Source organism: Lepidochelys kempii, chromosome 6 (assembly GCF_965140285.1).
Source record: "Lepidochelys kempii isolate rLepKem1 chromosome 6, rLepKem1.hap1, whole genome shotgun sequence".
Lineage (NCBI taxonomy): Eukaryota > Metazoa > Chordata > Testudines > Cheloniidae > Lepidochelys > Lepidochelys kempii.
In genome coordinates, this window is record NC_136385.1 from 9,485,373 (window position 1) to 9,506,725 (window position 21,353).

At 43.1% G+C, this 21,353-nt stretch overlaps 1 pseudogene; it reads right to left on the bottom strand.

Moving 5' to 3' along the window:
- Positions 1–220: 220 nt before the first annotated feature.
- LOC140912936 (interferon-induced very large GTPase 1-like) overlaps positions 221–21,353 on the bottom strand; it is a 107,998-nt pseudogene continuing 86,865 nt past the window's right edge.

The window sequence follows — 21,353 nt, forward strand, 5'->3', positions numbered from 1 at the left end:
ACAGGGATACACGGACTATCAGTTTGCTTTGGTATGGCTGTTCCTGTGCAGCAGCCTTGCACTAACTGGAAGATGTGACCTGCAATTGATTTTTTGTTTTTAGTTTTCAATTTAAAAAACGGTACAGGCTGTCAGATTTGTTCATATTCCGTTTTTTTTTTAATTAAGGGTTTTGTTTTGTTGAAGTGTATCCTATTTAAAGAGACTCTTGGCATGTCTATTATTTCATGTAAAATGCTTCCTTTAGGCTCTTCAGCGCCTGCTCTTTCATTATATTTTTCCAGTCTCCTGGAAGTTCTGCTGCTTTAGCACCATACGCTCTAGCTAACTGGTCATTGAATGATTTGAAAACAAATTTCCGGAAATCAGAAGCATCAATGCTGGGATCAGGCTGAATGCGCCAGTCTGGGTAGTAATGGCGGTAATCTTTGTAGGGATGAAATTTCCCATCTGCGGCTGCAGTTCGGAATTCACGATTGGAAACCACATCAGAGGAGCATATGGAATGCTCAAGCTTTTGTGAATCACAATCCCTGAAGTTCCCTAACCCTTTGGGTCGATGGACTGATACAAAATGCTCTTTATGGTCAGTGCCTCCTGCTTCACAGGGGGCTTCACAGAACGGACACTGCTTCCCACAGCCAAACACTCGCTTGAAGATCTCATCCTGGGGTTTCACTGGCAGGCTGGAGAGTTTGGTCTCAAGTTCCAAATGATTAAACTGGGTTAAGATTTGTTGTTCCAGCTCCAGAAGGAAGATTTCAATGTTACCAGAAAGCTGCTCAATTTTTGCTGTGGTTTTAAACTGTACTCCAACTAAGCTATTGCTGGAAATGGCCAGGTCCTGCTGCAGCTCTTTGCAAAAGCTGTCTAAAAAGGCAGAAACTGTGTTATTGTTTTTATTTATGGAGTTTTTCAGAACTCCCTTGATTTTATTTATTATTCCGGATAGAATCCCTTTCTCCAAATCTCTCAAACTTGCCTTCCCTCCATAGTGGTCTATCAGACATCTCTGTATCCAGGATTTGACAAACTCTTCATAGTTACTTATGTATTTCACATAGTTGCCAAAGTTCATCTCTTCCAGCAGCTTCTTTAGCAAAAAGAACTGAAAGAAGCTTCGGCTGGCGTATTCAAGGGCCTGTTCACTGCTGAGAATATTGTCAACTATTTCTAGTCCGAGCCTTTTGTTGACATAACCCACCAGGGCAGGTTTGAGACACTGATCACAGAAATTCCTCACCCTTGTTTGGCTCTCTTTCTTTTCCAAATAGAGATCAGTAAATATGGAGAAATAATGAGGTTTCAGCTTCTCCAGACGTTGCTGAGGATCGTTTTCTTTGATAAAATCTTCATGCATCTTCTGAAATGCCCAAGCTGCTTCCCCCAAACGTGACGCTTCAGGTCAACTTCAAACAAAGGAGAAGTGTGAAGTTTCTCAATCTCCTCCTCTTTTAACCTCTCATTAACCATATGCAGCAGTTCTCCACAATAGGTTTCATCATAGTCTGTTTTGGATTTAACTTTTTCTTCAATGTGTTTCTTGCATTCAGTCATTAAAGATAGAGCAAGCTCTTCAGTTTTACAGTAACATTCCTGTGAGAAGTATTCTACAACTGCTCTGGTCCATTTTAGGTTTAAGTATTCCTTCTTCATTGTGAAAGACTTCATTCTATAATCCAGCAGGCTTTTTGCATGTTGCAGTATCTGTCTGACAGCACCCGCTCTGTGCTTCAGATCCTTTCTCAGCTGGAGATCCATATCTTGAACAACTTGACATTTCTGTAAAGTACAGAGCGTTAACTCTGACAAGGTTTCTCGTCACATCGTTTCAAATTCTTTCTTCAGTTTCTCATGGTCGAGTTTATCTTCTCTGTTTCGGCATTCAGCCAAGAGTCTGGCAACTTCCCCTTCAATTTTCTGCTTGTACCCAGACTGGATATTGTCTATCTTGCGCTGTCCTCTTCGTATTCGAATTGCTTCCTCACAGTTACTGGTTGAATAATTTTCAAGTTCTCTTTTGAGGCTATTCGTGCTCCTTTTGAAATCTTCTCTGTACTTTTCTATCAGGTTCAAATTTGGAGCTTCACCTTTCAAATACTGTTCTAAGTTATTCAAGAGCTTCTGTTCTCCCTGCTGTAGTTTCCCTTGTGCTTCCATTTTTAAGCTGTGAAAGAGATCACCCTCTAGTGTCTCTGGCAGCTGATTCTAGATAAAAGTTTCTTTTTCAGATATCCAGAGATACATCTCCTTGCGGAAACCCCATTGCCATTCAGAATACTTCACAGACAGCAGGTTATAGGCTTCAGCTACAAGGCTGTTTCTAAAGCTAAAGATGAAGTTCTCATGTTTCACTGACTTCCACAAGCTCTTCAACCATACAATAAAATCAGGAATATCCTTTCCAGCTCTTTTCCGTGAACGGTTCTCTATGAATTCAAACAGTTATTTCTTTAGCTTTCACACCCTCTCACTGTATCCAGTGTTTACGGGAGCCATGGGAGGGACTTCATGCCACAAGCCAGGTATGTACCAATTGTGTTTTTCTGGGTCATACTCCATAATATCAGAAAATGTCATTTCCCTGCTTTGCTTTTCCATCCTTGCTGCAGCTTTGGTCATTTCATTCAGCTGCTCCAGGAGGTGTTTCCTGTCCCTCATATTTTGAACATGAGCAGACACATCACTGACGTTCTGGTGCACAAACTGGCAGTTTGGCTGTTTTCCTATTTCCTCCATTCTGAGAAATGCCTGGACCACAATTTGCAGAACATCCTTCATTTCTGTGGCATTCTCCATGGCCATGTTAACGATGGTGACGTCACTCAGTCCAATCACCAGGGTGGCCAGCTCATTGTCATGTTGATAACTGTCTTCCAGTGCTGTTAGTTCAGGGGCCTTCAGACCTTCAGTGTCTATCACCAGGATGAAATCACAGCCAAGCGGCTCCTGAACAGCTTCTGTAACTTTAATGAGCGTCATGAAGTCTCCTCGCGCACTTCGACCGCTACTCACTGCAAACTGCAGGCCGAACATGGTGTTGAGAGGATGGATTTCCCAGTGCTCTGCACTCTCAGCACTGTTATAACCACCATTCTGGATCTATCCCCTAGCCTGATATGGAGATGAGTTAGAACCTCTACTACCCAGTTCATGGGGATGTTGGAGGCATCTCCATCGGTCAGCTAAACAGGAAACCCTTCCAGCATCAGGTCAGCTGCTATGCATGGGAGACGGGTGAAATGTCTTTGGCTTTCTTCCATTTTCCCTTCTTTAACCATTGAGCATTCAGCTTCATAGAACTGCCCCAACTCACGCATGAAATACTCCACCCCCAAGGAACTATCAGATATTAATTCATCTAATTCCTCCAGCTGTTTTTGGTCCACTCCTGGAGTTTCACATTTCTCTTTATAGTCCGCCCGCATTTTAGAAAGATTCGCCTCGCAATATTATCCAGGATAAATTTCATCCATTTCAGAAAGTAATGTTTCTCCACTGGCTTCAGCTGTACTATTCCCTTGATGAACTTAGTCAAACCATTAGTACGGTCACACTGATTCTGCTGTCTGCGTATCTCTAACCATTTCTGTTTCAGTGCAGATTTATAGTCTTCAATGGCCATGACCCCTTGCCTTTTCATTCGGCACATCTCTTCTTCCACTTTAGCCAAGTTTTTCCATAGGTCTCCTTGCAGGCTCAGCATTTCCCTTTTGTATTTTGCCCCATCTCTTATTTCTGCAGTGATTTCTTCAGTATATTTGCTCACACATTGACATGCCTGACAGTCCTCATTCACCAGGATTCCTAGGTCAGGTGCCGTCACAGCCATGGCTTCCAAACTCACTGTCTTCAGAGATGAATTCACTATGGTTCCTATGGTGGACTGCACCTTTTTCACAAATCCTGCATTATTCATGGTACGATCTTTCACCAGTAGCTGTGATTTGCTCAGCTTCAACACTGAGGACAGCTTATTAAGGAATCCCAGAGTTTCTTTGGGTTTCTTATTCTTGTAGTTGAGGATGAAGTAATATTTAGAGCTGGATTCTTTCCAAGATGATATCAGTGCCTATTCTCTCTCACCGATGCTCTCGGTAACTATGAACACTGCGGAGGAGACCTCTGTTCAAAAGCTAAACTGTAGCCAGTGGGACTCAATGTCTCCACGCAGATTTGTAACTGCAATGGGTTCTGGGAAAAGATCAGAATTTTCCATCCCCCCAGGGAAATACCAGGCAATCTCAACCAGCCCATCTGCGATTTTCCGAAGGAAGTTCCCAGACTCCATGTCCCGCACTGATAAAGAAATCGTGGTGCTGCTGGGAGGGGCTGAGAACCTCATTGAGGAGGTGGGACTTGGAGAAGCTGCAGCTCCCCATCCACACAAAAGAAATGGTTGGCATTGACGTGAGCATCAAGCTCTCCTCTCTGAACCCTCTGTTCTCTGCCAGGGAGTGCGGCCTCCACTTCCGCACAATGTCCCTCATGGCCCACAGTATTAGGGTGCACTTGGGGGTGTCAAGGGTGAGTAGCAGCAGAGGAAAGGCAAACTGGCACATGGACATTTTGGACAGGATCTCCTGCTTTAGGAAGCTGTCTGAGCAAAGCAGAACAGCACAGAGAACATCAAGAGGTTGCAGAGAAATTTTCATCTCAGTGTCACTAAAACAGAAAGTGCCATCAATATGCAGCTTCTCCTCATAATCACCCATTTCTTCTGCAGGAGCCTTGTGCCCAATGCTTGTATTTCTGGCCGTCCCATTCAGAGCCATGACCTTCCTCAGGAAATGCCAAGGTAAATCATCTAATGCCTCTGGAATCTTGTTCTTGATGCTTTCTGGGCAAATCTCCAGGACATCCCTCAGCCTGATCTTGATGCTTCTGTGCTTCTCCAGGTTTAATCTGGACAGAACATCTTGAAATGCTTTACTTCTTTCTGCAGAAGGAAGTTAAAACAAACCAAAATTTCAGAGTAGAAAATGGTGACTTTATATACAGTTTACTCATTCCATAGACAGCCTGATGTTTGTAATTTAAAGAAAAGCAGTACCCAGTAAGTAACAGATGACTTATACATCCTGGGTTCAATTCTTCTCTTACTTATATTGATATAACAAAAATGAAGCCAATGGGATTACTTCTATACAAATAAAACATAGTTCTGGCCCACTTTGAACTCCGCTAATGTGAGGTTGGTTTGCATTTTTTGATCCCAATCCTTATCCTCAGTGCAGTGCAGAGTCCACTTTAAAATGGCTTAAGTGGCCAACTGAGAATTTCCTAGAAAATCTTCCAGTATAACCAGCTCTATGACATCGCAGCTCACAGCTACTGGAGGAGGGGGCATAGACTCAGGACCCTGTCTCTGTGGTGATCCCAGAAGCTGGAATGATCCCTTGGCTGCTCTAAGCTGCTGCTCAGGATCAGACTGGTGCCTGGCAGTCTGAGGATCAGGTGGCTGTGATGGTAGCCTTCACCCCTCACCCTGAGCTGTGCTGGGCATCAATGGCTCATCCGGAGGATCTGACCCTTTATTTCCCTTTCAGCAGTCAGTGCAGATTACACCTTCTGGGTTACGCCTTCATTTTTGATTTTCTTCATATCTTCCTCCATCTCTTTGCTGGGACATGTCTTTTACAGGTGTAGCTAACAGCACTGTGGCTTTGCTTACCTCCCAGCGACCAAATCAGTCCCTTCACTCACGCTACTTCCTCTCTCCTTTTGGGGAGCTGTGAGGACTGTCATTACTTACAAAGCAAATTTACCCACATTGCAACCTGGGGAGCTAATGCTAAGACACCTCCAGGCCAGTCCTGGTACGGTAATGTCTCCGGTGCAGTGTTAGGGTATTTGGACCTGATAAACGATTAACCCATTTATTATGTGTTATAGAGACATTATTAAGGTCACAAGAGCAAACTATTCCACTGCACAGGAAAGATAGGAAGAATGGCAAGAGACCACCCTGGCTTAATCAGGAGATCTTCCATGATCTAAAAATAAAAAAAAGAGTCCTACAAAAAGTGGAAACTAGGTCAGATGACAAAGGACGAATACAAACAAACAACACAAGTATGTAGGGGCAAAATTAGAAAGGCCAAGGCACAAAAGGAAATCAAACAAGCTAGGGACATAAAGGGTAACAAGAAAACATTCTACAAATACATTAGAAGCAAGAGGAAGACCAAGGACAGAGTAGGCCCATTACTCAAAGAAGACAAAAAACCAATAACAGAAAATGTGGAAATGGCAGACGTGCTTAATGACTTCTTTGTTTCGGTTTTCACCAAGAAGGTTGGTGGCGATTGGACACCTAACATAGTGAACACCAGTGAAAATGGGGTAGGTTCAAAACAGGAAAGAGCAAGGTGAAAATTACTTAGACAAGTGAGATGTCTTCAAGTCACTAGAGCCCAATGAAGTGCATCCTAGAATACACAAGGAGCTGACTGAGGAGATATCTGAGCCATTAGCTATTATCTTTGAAAAGTCATGGAAGACGGGTGATATTCCAGAAGACTGGAAAAGGGCACATATAGTGCCTATCTATAAAAAGGGAAATAAGGACAACCCAGGGAATTACAGACCAGTCAGCTTAACTTCTGGACCCGGAAAGATAATGGAGCAAATAATGAAGGAATCAATTTGCAAACATCTAGAAGATAATAAGGCAATATGTAATAGTCAGCATGGATTTGTCAAGAACAAATCATATCAAACTGACTCGATAGTTTTCTTTGACAGGGTGACGGCCGTGTGGATGGGGGGAAGTGGTAGATGTGGTATATCGAGACTTTAGTAAGGCATCTGATATAGTCTCAAATGACCTTCTCATTAAAAAACTAGGGAAATACAACCATGATGGAGCTATTATAAGGTTGGTGCATAACTGGTTGGATAACCATTCCCAGAGTAGTTATCAATGGCTCACAGTCATGCTGGAAGGGCACAACGAGTCGGCTTCTGCAAGGATCAGTTCTGGGTCTAGTTCTGTTCAATATAGTCATCAATGATTTAGATAATGGCATAGAGAGTACACTTATAAAATTTGCAGACGATACCAAGGTGGGAGGAGTTGCAAGTGCTTTGGAGGATAGGATTATAATTGAAAAAGAGCTGGACAAACTGGAGAAATGGTCTGAGGTAACTAGGACGAAATTCAATAAGAACAAATGCAAAGTATTCCACTTAGGAAGGAACAATCAGTTGTACATGTACAAAATGGAAAATGACTGCCTGGGAAGGATTACTGCAAAAAAGGGATCAAGAGGTCAGAGTGGACCACAAGCTAAATATGAGTTAACAGTGTAAGACTGTTGCAAAAAAAACCAAACATCATTCTGGGATGTATTAGCAGGAGTGTTGTAAGCAAGACATGCAAAGTAATTCTTCTGCTCCAGTCCACGTTGATTATGCCTCAGCTGGAGTATTGTGTCCAGTTCTGGGTGCCACATTTCAGTAAAGATGTGGACAAACTGGAAAAAGTCCAGAGAAGAGCAACAAAAATTATTCAAGATCTAGAAAGCATGACCTATGAGGGAAGATTGAAAAAATTGGGTTTGTTTAGTCTGGAAAAGAGAAGACTGAGAAGGGACATGATAACAGTTTTCAAGTACCTAAAAGGTTGTTTTAAGGAGGAGGAAGAAAAATTATTTTCCTATCCTCTGATGATTGGACAAGAAGCAATTGGCTTAAATTGCAGCAAGGGAAGTTTTGAGAGGAAATTTTTCCTAATGTCCGAACTGTCAGGGTGGTTAAGCACTGGAATAAATTGGCTAGGGAGGTTGTGGAATCTCCGTCATTGGAGATTTTTAAGAGCAGGTTAGACAAACACCTGTCAGGGGTGGTCTATATGGTGCTTGGTCCTGCCTTGAGGGCAGGGGACTGGACTTGATGACCTCTCAAGGTCACTTCCAGGCCTATGATTGTATAATGAAGCACCAGCTCTGCTTTAGTTTAGGTTGAGAAGCCCTTTCTACTTAAATGTTATTTCTTCTTAGTGCTGTAAGATCTGTATGCTTACTTGGACTGTCTTGAAATTTGTTGTCTCATGGGGGAACAGGATAGGGTTAGTGACCCAAATTTTGGGGTCATTTGAGCAAGGAGTTCCCTAGGCACAGCTCGTCAAAAACACAGCATTTTGCAAAATCAGCAGTCTTATAATGGAGGGGATTGTGCACCACACAGCTCAAGATCCCCTACTTGATCTCAGTCACTCAGCATTTATTTCAGCCAGTGTGTGGCACTGACTGCCCGTTTGAGGAAGCAAAACTGAAAACATCTATTAAAGGAAACCTTTGTCTTTCTAGAACACTGCATGCAAACACTCATGAGCCAAAGAGATTGAAACGTGCATGGGCTGTGAGCCTAGGCAAGAGTCTTTCCAGACAGTCCACTCTCACAGTAGCTGGATGGCTCAAGTACATTTGAGCCCTACTCTACTCCACAGTATTAACAACCTTCCTCAGAATACCATCCTTGCCACCATGGATGTCACTTTCCTATACACCAATATCCCTCACAATGACAGGATAGCTGCCTGCCCCAAATATTTAAAAGACAATGGACAACCATCAATTATCCATCCCAAACACATAGCCAAACTCATCCAGTTCATCCTCGCCTGTCATAGATTTACCTTCAGCAATAAACATTTTGTCCAAAGCATGAGAACAGCCAGGGGTACTAGGATGGCTCCCCAATATGCTAACCTCTTCATGGGTCATCCTGAAGAAGAATTTCTGGAGAAGTGCATCATGAAACCAGTGATATACCTGAGAAATTTTCATCCTATGGGAAGACAGCTTAAACTCCCTCAGACTTCCACCACAACTTCAACAACCACCACCCATCCATTAAACTCTCTCTGGAGCTTTCCCACACTAGCATCAACTTCTGGACACCACAATCAGCTTCAGCAATGGAACCCTACAGACAACCATATACAAGAAACCCATGGATCACCACACCTACCTTCATAGATCTAGTAACCACCCCAACCATACCAAGAAATATGTTATTGACAGCCAGGCACTCAGATACCACAGAATGTGCTCTGAGGAGAAAGTAAGTGATATATACCTTAATGAAGGGATAGCCTATTTTTGTCAAGGTCCAAATTTCTTGGTCAAGGTACAGTCAAGGTCCAGAATCCAAGAAAAAAATGTTTAAAACCCCATAATGATAATAAAGAAATAAAAACATTGTGGGGTCCATTCAAAAGCATCTCGCATTCCGGATTTGGCCCACGGTCCACCTATTGACTATTCCTGGCTTAACACACTTGTTGTCGATATTGTGAAGGCCAAAACTATAACCGTGGTCAAAAAAGACCTAGGTAAATTGATGGAAGATAGGTCCATCAATGACTATTAGCCAGGATGGGCAGGGATGGTGTCCCTAGCCTCTCTTTGCCAGAAGTTGGGAATGGGTGACAGGGGATGGATCACTTGATGATTACCTTTTTTATTCATTCCTTCTGAAGCACCTGGCATTGGCCTCTGTCAGAAGACAGAACACTGAGCTAGATGGACTTTGGTCTGACCCAGTATGGCTGTTCTTATGTTCACTTAAAACCACCTTCACCAAACAAGGACACTTCATCAGAGAAGTAGATTGCATCATGCAACAGGCCACCCAAATACCCCAGGAGAATCTGCTTCAATACAGAAATAAACCCCCTTCTGACTGCATACCCCTATTTGTCACCTACCACCCCACACTGGAACCCATACAGTAAAGCTAGTGTAACCACCAATGGGTGTAAACAACTACACCCCATACTTGATGGGTACCCCATCATGAAAGAAATATTTCAAGAACCATCTCTTCTGGTCTTCGAACAATCTCTTCAAACTCATTGTTGCCCTGGTTTGAGGGATGTGTATACCCCATTATGTGATCAAACTAATTGCAACCATATTATGTGCATTCTGCCAATAGGAATTAATGAAATAGAACACCACATAGTTAAGGGTTAATTTGGAGACAGGCTTTTAGAAGCGAGGTCATATCTAGCTGATAGTTTTTTGCTAATCAGAATGGGAGGAGGGGACAGACAAGTAAACAACTGAGACTGAAAACCTTGGTGGTTGGAAAACTTTGAATCTAGGCACCTCTGATATGAAAAGTTGACTGAAAGTTAGAAAAGAGATGATCCAGTTGGGGTCATTATGACCTATGTGTTTTGTAGAAGTTAGTTATAAAAGATTAGCTAATAGAGTATATTGTGGAGCAGTCCTCTGAAGCCATCTTGAGACACTTTTTTCTGACACCCTTTCTCCCTGGTGGGTGAGCAACTGGCCACTGCAAACCTGCTGTTAATTACACAATACCATTCCAGATCTTAGGAAAAAGATCTGGGATGTTCTAAACCTATTGCTTATGTCTCTGTATGCTTAAATCTAATAAACTGCAGTGTTAGATAAGAGCATACTTACTTGCATTTAATCCTTGATCAGACAGAAGTGCTGTGTTCCTATTGATTGATTCCTGACACTGCATGGAGTGAAATAGTTAAGTTGCCCCTGCTGTGGGTTCTCAAAACCCCAGGTAACCCTCGTCATCAAGAGCAAGCTCCCCACAGACCAGGACACACCCACTCAAAGCAGCACCAGACTCTGCCAGAACTATAGATGCAAAACTTGCAGACATATCTCCATTACTATAATGATCAACATTCCACACAAAACACCTTTCAAGATCCCAGGATCTTATACATGCCTATCACATGTAGCACACTTCATCCAGTGCACTAAATGCCTGAATAATGATTATATGGATGAAACAGATAAGCATTATAAACTCAAATGAATATACACAGGAAAATGATAAAAGACAAAAACACCCTATCACCTGTGGGTGAACACTTTTCATAAAGTAATCACTCTATATCTGACCTATCAGACCCAATCCTCAAAGGCAACTTGCACAGCATTTTCAAAAGAAGAACCAGGGAGCTTACATTCATTACTCTGCTGGACAACAAATCATGGATTATGGACATCATGGATTGAACAGAGACACTAGATTTATGGTTTATTAAAACAATCTGTAATCCACTAACCCCTTCTTTTTTTCCTATGTTTGCAGAGGTGCTAATGGCCCATTCTACTTTGAATGGTCCCTTACAATATTTGCTAACTACTTATGCTAAATAATCTGTTCCATCTTGCATTTTGCTCTGACATTGGGAGTAATGTTCCCAGACCTGAAGAAGAGCTCTTTGTGGCTCAAAAGCTTGTCACTCTCACCAACAGAAGTTGGTCTAAGAAAAGATATTACCTCACCCACATTGGCTTTCCAATATCCTGGGATCTACCCAGCTACATCTACACTGCAGACAACCCTATGCTTGTCAGAAATCTGAGAATCATCTCTAGGAATATTGACAGGTTTCAGAGTAGCAGCCGTGTTAGTCTGTATTCGCAAAAAGAAAAGGAGTCCTTCTGGCACCTTAGAGACTAACCAATTTATTTGAGAATAAGCTTTCGTGAGCTACAGCTCACTTCATTGGATGCATTCAGTGGAAAATACAGTGAGGAGATTTATGTACACACAGAACATGAAAAAAATGGGTGTTATCATACACACTCACTTAAGATGAGCTATTACCAGCAGGAGAGTGGGGGCGGAGGGTGTGGGGAAGAAAACCATTCTTGATAACTTCTGGAAATGGCCCGCCTTGCTTATCACTACAAAAGGTTTTCTCCCGTGCCCCCCCCGGTGGTAATTATTATTTTCTGCGAGTATCTGCTGCTGTTCTTGTGACACAGTGCCCTCTGGTGGGCAAAAGGTGGAATGCAGCAACATTGTGGCAGAAGCTTTTTTTTTCTACACAAAAAATTAAAGATATGCATGGCTCATTAATTATGCATGCCTACAGTAGTACAGAATTCCTCCAGGAGTAACGTTTGGTGAAAACCTGATTTCACAACAGCTGTTCCTTTGTAGAAGATTTTCTTCTTTGATGAAACACAAATGCCTCATGATTAAAAAAATCCCATTCCCCATGCACCAAGTGAACACTCCAAGGGTTGAAATGCAGGACTATTCAAGTTCAAAATCTTGGTCTTTATCTTCAAGGTGCTCAATGGCCTTGGCCTAGTGTATCTAAAAAATCAACTAACGCTACAGGACAAAGACTGTGGTCAACATTTACTCTTGTCTGCCACAATGAAATGGAATTCTTTACAAGGTAAAGCTCGTCTAGGTAGGAGACAGAGTTTCCTTGAAAAGGTGACCAATAATTTAAATCTGATTGAATATCAGATGAGGAGTGAGCAGAGGGATTCAAAGAGGAAAGTGATGGGTTCAAATCAACAGGTAGAGAACATGCTTTTAGCAGCTCAACCTCAATACATTATTTCTTTAAAAAAATGCTTATGGATACACTGGACACAGAAATATTTTGGATTGCTTTTTCCCAAAATTGGCATTTCTGAATTGTTTGGGATATATACTCAATGTGTGTCCACCTCAGATACCCATCCTACCTGACCTTCAATGAAATTGAGGAGTTCAACATTAAAAATTAAACGTTGTTTTAAAACTAAGTATTTTAAATACTTGTGGCACCTTAGAGACTAACAAATTTATTTATATGCTCAAATACATTTGTTCGTCTCTAAGGTGACACAAGTCCTCCTTTTCTTTTTGCGAATACAGACTAACACGGCTGCTACTCTGAAACCTATTTTACATACATTATTCTTCCTCTATAATGTGGTCATGGCCTTTCCAGTGTGCAGTAAATCAGTTACTGAAATTGCGAACTGATGGTAGTTGGCTTATTTAGGCACATTATGGTACCTTTCCTCAGTCCTCAAGTCCATGCAGTTCCATCCCCCCTCTTGAGTCACATGAGCTTGGGGAGGAGAGAAACTATGGAGACAACCCAGAAACTCAGCTGAGGGGGACTGGGGCATGCAGCTCTAACGAGGACCTGCAGATTCTGATGGTGTCATCAATCACACGTTCATAGAATCATAGAATATCAGGGTTGGAAGGGACCTCAGGAGGTCATCTAGTCCAACCCCCTGCTCAAAGCAGGACCAATCCCCAATTAAATCATCCCAGCCAGGGCTTTGTCAAGCCTGACCGTGAAAACTTCTAAGGAAGGAGATTCTACCACCTCCAAAGGGAACGCATTCCAGTGTTTCACCACCCTCCGAGTGAAAAAGTTTTTCCTAATATCCAACCTAAACCTCCCCCACTGCAACTTGAGACCATTACTCCTTGTCCTGTCCTCTTCTACCACTGAGAATAGTCTAGAACCATCCTCTCTGGAACCACCTCTCAGGTAGTTGAAAGCAGCTATCAAATCCCCCCTCATTCTTCTCTTCTGCAGACTAAACAATCCCAGTTCCCTCAGCCTCTCCTCATAGGTCATGTGTTCCAGACTCCTAATCATTTTTGTTGCCCTTCGCTGGACTCTCTCCAATTTATCCACATCCTTCTTGTAGTGTGGGGCCCAAAACTGGACACAGTACTTCAGATGAGGCCTCACCAATGTGGAATAGAGGGGGACGATCACGTCCCTCGATCTGCTCGCTATGCCCCTACTTATACATCCCAAAATGCCACTGGCCTTCTTGGCAACAAGGGCACACTGCTGACTCATATCCAGCTTCTCGTCCACTGTCACCCCTAGGTCCTTTTCCGCAGAACTGCTGCCTAGCCATTCGGTCCCTAGTCTGTAGCTGTGCATTGGGTTTTTCCATCCTAAGTGCAGGACCCTGCACTTATCCTTATTAAACCTCATCAGATTTCTTTTGGCCCAATCCTCCAATTTGTCTAGGTCCCTCTGTATCCTATCCCTGCCCTCCAGCGTATCAACCACTCCTCCCAGTTTAGTATCATCCGCAAATTTGCTGAGACTGCAATCCACACCATCCTCCAGATCATTTATGAAGATATTGAACAAAACCGGCCCCAGGACTGACCCCTGGGGCACTCCACTTGACACCGGCTGCCAACTAGACATGGAGCCATTGATCACTACACGTTGAGCCCGACAATCTAGCCAACTTTCTACCCACCTTATAGTGCATTCATCCAGCCCATACTTCTTTAACTTGCTGACAAGAATACTGTGGGAGACCATGTCAAAACCTTTGCTAAAGTCAAGAAACAACACATCCACTGCTTTCCCTTCATCCACAGAACCAGTAATCTCATCATAGAAGGCGATTAGATTAGTCAGGCATGACCTTCCCTTGGTGAATCCATGCTGACTGTTCCTGATCACTTTCCTCTCATGCAAGTGCTTCAAGATTGAATCTTTGAGGACCTGCTCCATGATTTTTCCGGGGACTGAGGTGAAAACCCGTTGTGGGTTTTTTATATATTTTCACTCTAGACATTAGTAGTATACAGCTCAATAGGATTCATCAATATATATATTTTTACAGGTTTCCACACCCTCTTTTGTCCTCCAGTTTCATATGTTGACACATACACATTTGGCACTGTTGACCATTTTTGAAGGAAAAAAAAGTATTTTTTCCTTTTCACAAGGCATATTTATTAGAGATGACTTGAAGAAGTCTTCTTCTGAAAGCAGTGAAATTGAGAAAGCCTTTACAAAATACATACACCACAGGAAGCTGAGTATTTTGTACATTGTGCAAAATGTGTTTTGCCAGGGGAAAAAAGACAAATGATTATTTTAAAAACAAAGTATATGGTTCTCTTTAAAACCATGGAGATAAACTGCAAGTTACAACCCAGGCATGGCAAACGTACCCTGGGAAAACACAATTCTTTTGGGAGGCTTTTGAGGATGCTATCAAAAAGCCCAGAAGTTTCTGCTGGTGGATTTAAATGTTTTAGCACCCGAAGCCTACAGGTTAAGAACAAGCATTTCTCCCCCAGACTGGCCCTATGTATACACCTTGAAAAAAACAGAAAAGTAGTAATTTTTTTAACAATCCTTAGCCATTTTAAAAAAAAAGAGCATCCCCCTGATAAGCATGTCTAGCCATGTACACAGAAACCTAGCTCTTTTGAAACTCCTCATCAAAGCCAGACCGCATCAAAGGAAGGTTATTCTGTGCTCAGCCTCTGACAACCTGGTAGTGGCCAGCTCTGAAATAGCACTCAACCCTGTGAAAGGAAAAGTCCCCCAGAAACCCTAACAAGTAAGCATGCTAAAAAGAAAATGGGGGATTAGTAAAACACTGAGCGATTACAAAAACCTGTTCCTCAAAAGAATAAAAGATGATTGTAAAACAGATCAGGGGTTTTATCAAACATTTGTTGAGTTTTGCTGTCAGGCATTTTAAATAAAATGGTTGAAAAATTGTACCTCGTTCCTAGCCATCAGCTAGAACAAACACACCTCTAGTGATAAAACATGCCTCTAGTGATGAAGAAAATATCAGAACCACACCTCCTCACCAATTGGATTCAGAGATGAAAGACGTTCTTGAAAGATCCAGTTTATCAGACTCTGAAAAGGCTAAACTTTACGAGAGGGTCCTACAAAGGTATCTGGTATTGGCCAAGAAGGGTGAAGAGAAAAGACTAAAAGAAGTCTCTTTCTCCCAGAGTAAGAGGAGCAGGGGGCTGGGCCCATGGCAAAAAGGCGGAGGGTCATGGCCCCTTGGCCTCCCCATCTTCCAGCATCCCTGTCACCATGTGGTCATTTTCTGGCAGGGGCATGCCTATGGACAGAACTCTAAGGCTTTCAAGCCATGTGTAGGGCAGCTTGTGTTTGGAACAAAGGAAGCACAGGCTGCATGACAAAAGACTATAAAAGGCAGCTGCATCTTCTCCATTTTGTCTTCAGTCCTGCTTCTTATCTCTGGATGAACTTTGCTACAAAATGAAGCTCTGAACAAAGGACTGAATGACCCATCCTAGCTGGGGTTGTGTTCCAGAGGGACATTCAAGCCAGCAAACTCACAAGTACTGATAGGAGCCTGATATATGGACTTTCAAATCTTTGTATATATGTAACTGCTTTACCATTTAACATCTATCTTCTTGTTCTTTCTTTTTTCTTTATAATAAACCTGGCTGGCAGAGTGGTATTTTGGGTAGTATCCAAACCTATACTGGCCTGGTGACATGGCTGACCCTTTGGGGTCAGAAGAACATTTTGTATATGTGAGCAGAGTTTTTAGATAACTTCTCACTGTACTGGACGTAGGTGTTGATTGGGAGCCAGAGACTGGAATGCAATTAAGGGGCTGTGTGATTTCATTTTTGCTTCTTGATAACCAGTGTGGGGGATTGGAAGCACAGTTTGTGACTGGTTGGGGAGTTTAACTTCAGTGTTACCCACCAGTCTGGGGAGTATCTGCTCTCCCCTTTGCAGCCTGCCCTGACATTGGCATTTCCAGTGAGGGGTTCCCCTCGCACTGCTGGTCACACCCCGTTTGGACTGTACCAGTTAGTCACCATGCCTTTTGGTTTCTGTGCGGCCGCAGCCACATTTCAGTGACTTACGGACAGGCTGCTGCAATCTCACCACCTATATGCAGCAGCCTACATAGACAATATAGTTGTAGACAGCCTCATGTGGGAAGAACATCTCCAACACCTCACAACCATCTTGCAAGCTATAGGGGAAGCCGGGCACACCATCAACCTAGTCAAGTGCCATCTTGGGCAGCGAGAGGTAACATAGTTGGGGTACAGTGTGGGCCAAGGTACCCTACACCCCCAGTTGGATAAAGTACAAGCCTTAGGGGACTGCCCGGCCCCTATGACAAAAAGGCCGGTAAGCCAAGTCTTGGGCCTAGCAGGATACTATTGCTACTTTCTGCCAAACCTTGCAACGCTCATGTCACCCTTACCCGACCTAAAAAAGAGCTTCCAGCTTCACAAGATACAGTAGTCAGCAGAGTGTGAGAGAGCTTTCCTGGAACTGAAGGATCGACTAACTAGGGATCCCATCCTATTCCACCCAGACTTTGACAGAGCCTTCATATTACAGACTGACGTGTCAGAAATGGGATTGGGAGCAGTGTTTTCTCAAGAAGCTGAGGGAGAGGAGCGTCCAGTTCTTTATTTGAGCAGGAAGTTGTTTCTCTGAGAGCAGAAGTATTCAACGATAGAAAAGGAGGTGTTGGTGGTGAAGTAGGCAATCAATGCACTTAGGTATCATCTACTGGGGAACCCCTTCCATTTGGTCACTGACCACATGCAACTTCGATTGCTTAACATTATGAAGGACATCAATGCCTGGGTCATGAGGTGGTAACTTTCACTGCAGCCCTACGATTTTCAAGTTGGCCACCGACCCGGTAAGGCCCATGCAAATGGCAGACTTCTTTTCCCGAGTGGGCAGTAAAAACCCAGAAGAGAGACCACAACCAGATTCCCTCTTAAAGAGAGGTGTGCATGACGGGGCGCAGTGGTTGCCCTTGTAAGAACCATGACAAGTGCTATGTAAGTGAACTTAGCCAGTATGCCATGTTACCAACTCTTATTGTGAATTTAGAGTTACATGGTGTCTTTGTAAAGTCCAATAGGATCTCCTTATTCCTGGCTTTAAAATCCTGAAATTTCCCATAGTAGAAATAATCGCTGTCTCCCATTATTTGAAATGAGATTGATGCCAAACTGCCCTGGGATGAGACGACTATCATTCACTACAGGCTTTGCATGTGAAAGTAAGGCTGCCCCAAATAGAGATGGCTGCCATCTCCCACAGTTTTCCATTATACTGAAGCCAGGATGCCCTCAGAGACAATGGCCACTTTCTGGACTCTGTGGTTAATGGCTGGACAAGTAACTCTGAGGAACTGGGAGGAACGTGGGAAGCAGGAGACATCCTCATGAGGAGAAGAGGCTATTCAGAGAGGTGGGGGGGAGGACTGAGGAGATCTCAGGGAAATAGGGGGTGAAAGAGGGAAAATGTGAGGGGTAAGATATTATAAGGGCAGGGGAGAGGGTGGGAAAATGTGGGGGCAAGCGAATGCAAGGTGGCACTGGGGACAGAAGCCTCTGGGGGGCAATGGGAGGAGTGTGGAGTGGAGGAGGGGACTTAGTGGGGCAGGGAGGGGAAGGGGATAGGATAGGGGTAAAGGAGAGAGATGAAGAGGCACAAAATGGCAGCTCCACCCTTGCAGGGGTTAGGAGTAGATAAGGGGAGTCATCTTCAAGCAGATGGGGGGGAAGTCTGCAGTTTGCATATTTGTTTAGTGTTGAATTTGACCCTAAGGCACTCCACAGACTAAAGCAGGAGGCAGCTTTCCCCTAAAGGCTCACAAACCAGACAAGAAATTTACAAACCGTGAAGTATAGTATAATTATCGTTTTACTCTTGTGATATTTAGGCCAATCTCATGTGTATTTGGTTTTTGAAGGTCCTAATGGATCATTTTTGTAAACTTAAGTGAAGCATGTTGGGTGAAATTCTGGCTCCACTGAAGTCAGTGACAAATTCCTGTTGGAGGAGAGAGGTTCTTCAACAGCCACCCAATAGGAGAAGTGGGGGGAAACAACCTAACTAGTTTGAAGATGGAGCTTGAAAAGTTTATGAATGAAATGATGTCATGGGGTTGCCTATGACAGCAGGGACTGAATTCGATGACCGAGGAGATTCCTTCAAGTCCTATGTTCTATTGACTTCAAAGGCACCAGAATTTCACCCACTGAATTTAGGTACAGTGCAAAAATTATGAGAGGAAATACCGTTAAGTCCTTCTGTCTCCTCCAGCTCCAGGACCGGCTCAATGTACCCTTCTTGCTCCAGCTTTAAGACATCTTTCTGCCTTGACTTTGGAGCTCTCTGTGTCGCTGAATCTTGCTCCTGATTTAAACCATCTGATAGTGAAATTAAAGAAAATAAATTATCGGTACTTCATCAATAATTGACTTTCTCACTAGACACAAACACATGTATTTTCTTCCCCGTTTGTGTGAATACAAACAAACTGAAAATGTGGAAGGATCACTGCTAATTTCCTTGTAATAATCTGAGAAGTGCAATGTATAAGATGGAGTCCTCAGCTATTTGTAGGGAATTTTACTATGAAATCCTGGGCCATATCTGAAATAGATGAAGATGCAAAAATGCAACCTTTACTTCTGCAAAAATATATTAAGTGTTGGGTTTGTTTGTGGGGGTTTTATTATTGTTTTGGTTTCACTCAAATAATTTTAAAAGCAGCTGAAGGTTGCAGGTGAAAATTTCTTAGGAGGCTTTTCTATTCCTCACTGAGGCCCAATACCCAGGTTAATTTAGAAAAAAGAGGTGTTAAATAATAACAGTTATAACCAAAAGAAAAAAAATGTTTTTGTCATACGGTAGAATGAAATGTCTTCTAAATTCAGAGGTGCTTTCCTATTTATAGGACTACTGAATGTCACACAGGTTACACATTGCTATTTTACTGGGACGTTCTGCAAGCTTCATACACTTTTGATTTTGTGCAACTGTACAAGTACATAGTGAAATCAGGATAGACCGTTTTGTTTGTTTTTTGCTTGAGTTTATTTTATTTCTTTTTTCCCTGGGGAAAAAAAAAGCACTGGGTGATATTTTCATTCCTGCTCTGGACCCTTTATGCTGGGTAAAAGGACCAGAGGAATGGTTCCAGCGGAGGGAGAATCCCCTCTATACAGGAAGTGATGCTTTGCCACTGTTAAAAAAAAATACAACTGTTTCTTTGAGAAGGTCTAACAGCTCCATACTTTAGAACAGGGATTTGACATTTGGAGCAAGGGGGCCTTTTGCTGTCTCTCAGAAAATTCTTCCAGAACTACCCAATTTATACGCCTCTGAAAATAACTCTTGGCACATGCTCAGTAGAGGCTTGTTAGAAGCTGGCAGCCAAAATCTAAGATTCCATCCTCACTGAGCATGATCCATCCCCACACAGCTCCAAGTTAACCTTAGTGAATGCCCTCCATCCCTGAAATTCTCTGTGCCAACCTCACTGAGCATGATCTGCCTGCAAAGAACTCACAGAGTATGCTCTCGCCCAGGGCTTGAGGCTGACAAAAAACTTTCCCTGCAATTGCTCCTTGCAGTTGCTGGTGGCCACCGTGGCATCGGGCATTGAACTGCTAGCAGGGTGAGTGTCTGCTGTGGTCTCAAAGCTCCCCCTGCTGGCACCCTGGCAGTGAGGATGAAAGCCTGATTCCACTGTAGATGGGGTGAGAAGCAGAACAGGGACTGGGGCAGCTGGAGGATATTAATGGAATGTGGCAGAACGCAGTGTAATGGGAATCAGAGGCAGAATGGTGTCGGCGCCCCAGGTATCCGTCCCTTTTCTACCACCCCACCCAAAAAAACCTCATCCTCTTATACCCACAAGCTGCCTGTGATGGCCCCGATTTCCATGAGTTGCTTCAGGCTCCCAGCATTGCCGATAGTGCACCCGTCACAGTTCCTGGGAGTGAGGAGTAGAGCCCCAAACCAAGTGGGAAGAGTCCCGCTTACCTATAGATCCTTTGCTTTTTCTACGGAATGGGGAACATGGAAAGCATCCTTTTTTCTTCTTCCTTTTCCATTTTTCTTTGGGCTCTAGTGTCTCCTTAGCTAATAAAGAAGAACAGATTAAAAGAGTATTCAGTGGTTACCCTTGTAATAGGCATGATAAGTGAGATGTAAGTGAACTTGGCCAGTATACCATGTTGCCAACTCACATTGTGAATTTAGAGTTACATGGTCTCTTTTAAAAGTCCAATAGGATCTCCTTATTCCTGGCTTAAAAATCCTGAAATTTCCCATATTAGAAATGATTGCTGTCTCCCATTACTTTAAATGAGATTGACACCAAAATGTCCTCAGATGAGACGATTATCATTTACCACAGGCTTTGTGCTGGGTAAAATGTCCAGAGGTGTGTTTCCAGCTGGGATAGAATCCCCTCTACACAAGAACTGATGATAGCCGCAGGACCAAGGGTGCGGTCTGAATCCCTAGGGTAGGAGGCATACCCGGGGTGGAGCTGCAGGCAATCAAAACATATCAGGGATGGACCCACAAAACGTAGCTCTGCAGAGATAGTGGGAAGTCCTGCTGCTCACAGGCAGTCAGGGACAGGCTGCTATTACTTAGAAAGCCCCTGCCTTGGAAGATGTTTTGGCCCCAGAGTAGCCCACAATCAGGAGTTTGTAAAGGTGGTTTAAAGCCATCTTGTCCTCCTCTTCATGGACTGCAAATAAAGGGCAGCACGGAATCTAAACCCATATGATCAATGTTACTATTTAATATTATTAATCATGTTTATTACATCAGTAAGAAGGGCCTAAGGCAGGGGTAATCAATAGGCAGACCGCAGGCCAAATCCAGACTGCCAGATGCTTTTGAATGGAACCCCAAATCTTTTTATTTTCTTCTTATAATTTTTTTTATTATTATTTCCTCTGGAGTCTGGACCGTGACAAAA